Here is a 3757-nt window from a genome sequence, read left to right as displayed (position 1 = left end):
CCCCTATACAGTGTGCTGAGAAGAGAAGCCTCACTAAACCCATGGTGTGGGCATTGGTTTGTGTAGCTCCTGAATCTCTCATATGCTTCACCAAAACTTTCATTGCTGTGCTGAGTGAAGCTAGAGATTTGGTTTCTCAGTTTTGCAGTTCTTGAGGTGGAGAAGAACTTAGATAAGAAGGCTTGCTTGCATTGCTCCCAGGTTTGAATGGAGCCTCTTGGAAGATTCTTCTCCCATTGATGAGCTTTGTCACCAAGACTGAATGGGAATAGTCTTAGCTTAAAGCTGTCTTCTGAAACTCCATTAATCTTGGTCAGATCACACACCTTATCAAACTGGTCCAAGTGTTCCAAGGGATCTTCCATTGCTAACCCATGGAACTTTGAGTTCTGGACCATATTCAGCAATGATGCTTTCACTTCAAAGTTGTTGTTTTGCACAGGTGGTGCCTGAATACCAGCTCCATACTGATGAGCATTGGCCCTGTCATTCTCGCCAACATATATTTGGGGTTGCTCATATCTTCTTTGTTGTGGTTGGAAAGGGTGGGGTTGGTGGTGCACCTGGTGTCTTTGTTGAACATTGGCCTGATGCCTCTGTTGATGAGCCTGAGCTTGTCCCTGGTGGACATAGGCTTGTTGGTGGTGCACCTGTTCCTGCTGAACATTGCCTTGGTGAAACCCCTGACCAATTCCAATACCAGCTCCCTGACCTTGAGCCTGTTGCTCCTGAACTGGTTGTTCTATATCTACCCCGTGATCTCCTTGGTCTGCCATCTCAGTCTGATCAAGTTGTCTACCACGTCTGTCTCTTCTCCTCCTTGGTACCAGAAGGTTGATGTTGTCGTTTAGAGGAAAAGGAGGACCGCAGCTTCTTGATCTAGACCTGGTGTTCATATACCTGAAATCACAAACAGAAATTGAAAGGAATCAGTAAAAACAAGAAAGTAAGCACTTGATCTCAAGAACAGATCAGAGCTTAATGCTAATCAAACCACAATTTGGCAACGGCGCCAATTGATAGATAAGACTTTTAAGGGTCTCAGGGCTATCAATCCCCTTGTCAATGTAGTACAAAGAGGTTTATCAATCCAGATGTGGTGTTAGACACTAAGCTATATGATCAAGTTCTTAATTCAAGCAAACAAGAATAGGTTTTGATTAATCTAGAGACAACTATAAACATAAACAGGTTTAAAGACAAATGACAATGACAAATGATGTGAATATGATATGATGGAGGCATGAGATTCTAGACATGATAGTTGGCTAGGGTGCCTTGGTGTTAAACTAGAAATGCTAATGACAATGATGAGACATGATTCAAATGATTAAGAACTCTAATCTAGGTTAATCCTCTCATGAAGGTATTAACCCCTATACTAATCCATTTTCAAACCAAATTCCCATTTGTGAAACATGAATCAATATGCATTAACAAACAGCTCTTAATGATCATTCAAGCATTTAACAAATCATTCCCATGATGAAAAATTACTTAAACCTCTAACACAACTCTTTCAGGAATTTCATCAAACACTTTTGGTGCATGAAATTCCCAGAATCTAGATCTCAAGTGATTATCAAGGATTTAGCATAGAGAACAGCTGTTTAGAGAGATGAATCAATGAATCTAGCCCTAAGCACTCCTAATCTAACACTTTAGCACCCTAACCTACACATCTAGAACCTCATTAAGGTGACTACTCACTAATCATACTAATCTCTCTTAAACTTTTGCAAGTTGAGTAGATTAGCATGATTAATGATGAGAAATGGAGATGGAGATGATAGATTCAAAAGAAAACAGCTTTAAACACCCAGATCTCCTTAAACTCTCTTGATTAAACACTCAAATAAAGATATTTCTCTTCTTAATGGAGTCTTTTCACCAAAAAGGCAAGAGACAAAGGGAATAAAACTTAGTTCTCCCCCAAAAAACCCTAAAAAGTATTTATACCTTCTTAAAAACGAACCGGGTCAGCCCGGAACAAACCGGGTCCTGACCCGGCTTTAATGGATAAAGTGGGAAAAGCTGCGGGTCGGTTCAGTATGTCCCAGGCCGCACACCTAAGTCGCAGTAGATGAAGACTTGTCTTGTGAGGCTTGAATCACCTTGTCGGAGCCGCACGCCTATCTAGGAGTAAATTGCGAGTGTTTCTGCGGCATGGTCTCCTTCCTCTCCAACTCGCAGGGCTGAGCCGGTTTCTGGGGGATGTAGAAACTGTGCGGGTTGGTCTCTATTGCACTTAGGTCGCAGGCTCAAGTCGGAGTGAATTCCGAGTGATCGTGCGGCATAGATCCAGGCGCGGATGACTCGCATGCCTAAGTCGCACGATTGTGGACTTAGCATTTCTCTTGCTCGGGAGCTCCAGACCTCTTCCAGTGATAGTTTACCCGCACATTTCAACTCGCAGCATCAGCATTCAGGCGTTCATCTTCAGGCCTGCGGGTTAACCAAGTCGCAAGACCATCTCGCAGCATCCAGAGCAGCTTAGATCACTTCGCATTCCGGAGAGTGTAACTCCTGTGATACTTGTCCGAATTGAATGATTTCGGTTGCAGAAGACAGAGGACTCATTTATCTCCAACTTTTGTGAAGGAAGTTTCAGTGCTTGGGAGGTGGAAGGCTTCCTGGAGGGCACATCTTTGCAGTGCATGTATACGACCAGAGAGAGGCGTCTAGACATGTGTCCATTCCGGAGGCCGTATCTTCCTGCTCATAGATCCGAATTGAATGCTCTTGGACGTTCTGGAAAGAAGACTCAAATGTCTCTGATTCTCATGAAGGACCCGGAAGCTGAATCGGCCTGGAAGTGCACCGTCCTTCGCATCCTTCAGAACTGATCTGCTCGGTCCGGAATACCTGCGAGACAGGGGTTTCTTCCGACGAGCTTATCTCTCTGCTCACGCGTCCGAATTCTACGATTCCAATTGCTATGAGACCGTGCTTCAATGCTCTCCAACTTCTATGAAGGACCCGCCATCTGAATCGGACTGGAAGGCTCCCCGGACAGGTGATTTCTGAGACTCGTTCGCACCCGGAGATTTTGGCCGATATACTTAATTCGCGGTACGTGAAAATGGCCGGTAAAGCTTCCCGCAGTACATGAAAATGGCCGGTAAAACCTTCCTGGCCAGCGAGAATGGCCGATAACCTCCATAGACTCAAGTTTTCCACTTTTTCAAGCTCTGCTCACCATTCCACCTCCTGGATTCATCTTTTCAGCTCCATAATCACCTGATAGACACTCAAAACATGCAAAGACTCATTGGGACCTAATGCATCTCCTAAGTTCTAAAACAAACCCTAGGGACCTAAAATACATGAAATAAAACATGATTTGGAATGATTTATGCAACCTAAATGATGCAAATTATGAACATATCACTGGTCGGAAACCTCGACCAAAATGTTTACCGGACGCTCATTACCGGCCAAAAACCTTACCGATCGGCCAGAATCGAGTATCGAGTGCAAAAAATACCACGGGATAAGTTTTTGACCGAGGCAAGGATTTTTACGACCAAAAAGCTTACCGCGGTACACAGCCCTCGGCCATTTTCCTTACTGCGGGAAGGTTTTTACGACCAAAAGTTGTCCTTGCCCGCGCAATTCAGAAATCAGCAATCCGGGAAAACTTCCGGTCCGAATCAGTTGGCGGGGTCTTCACCAAAATTGGAGATAATCAAGCAAAGATTCCAGAACAGTTGGAATCATCCAATTCGGACAAGTGGAGAGAAAGATATGGCTTCCG

At 44.3% G+C, this 3757-nt stretch overlaps 1 non-coding gene across 1 annotated transcript; it reads left to right on the top strand.

The window, feature by feature from the left end:
- The first annotated feature begins 36 nt into the window (after window positions 1–36).
- LOC112088788 lies at window positions 37–143 on the top strand. The gene has a single exon (XR_002900724.1). It is a non-coding gene; the product is annotated as a small nucleolar RNA R71 (small nucleolar RNA).
- Window positions 144–3757: the final 3614 nt, after the last annotated feature.

This window comes from Eutrema salsugineum, unplaced genomic scaffold, assembly GCF_000478725.1.
Source record: "Eutrema salsugineum unplaced genomic scaffold, Eutsalg1_0 scaffold_14, whole genome shotgun sequence".
Classification (NCBI taxonomy): Eukaryota; Viridiplantae; Streptophyta; class Magnoliopsida; order Brassicales; family Brassicaceae; genus Eutrema; species Eutrema salsugineum.
Note: the sequence above shows the minus strand (reverse complement) of the source record. Positions and strands in the feature narration are given on the sequence as shown.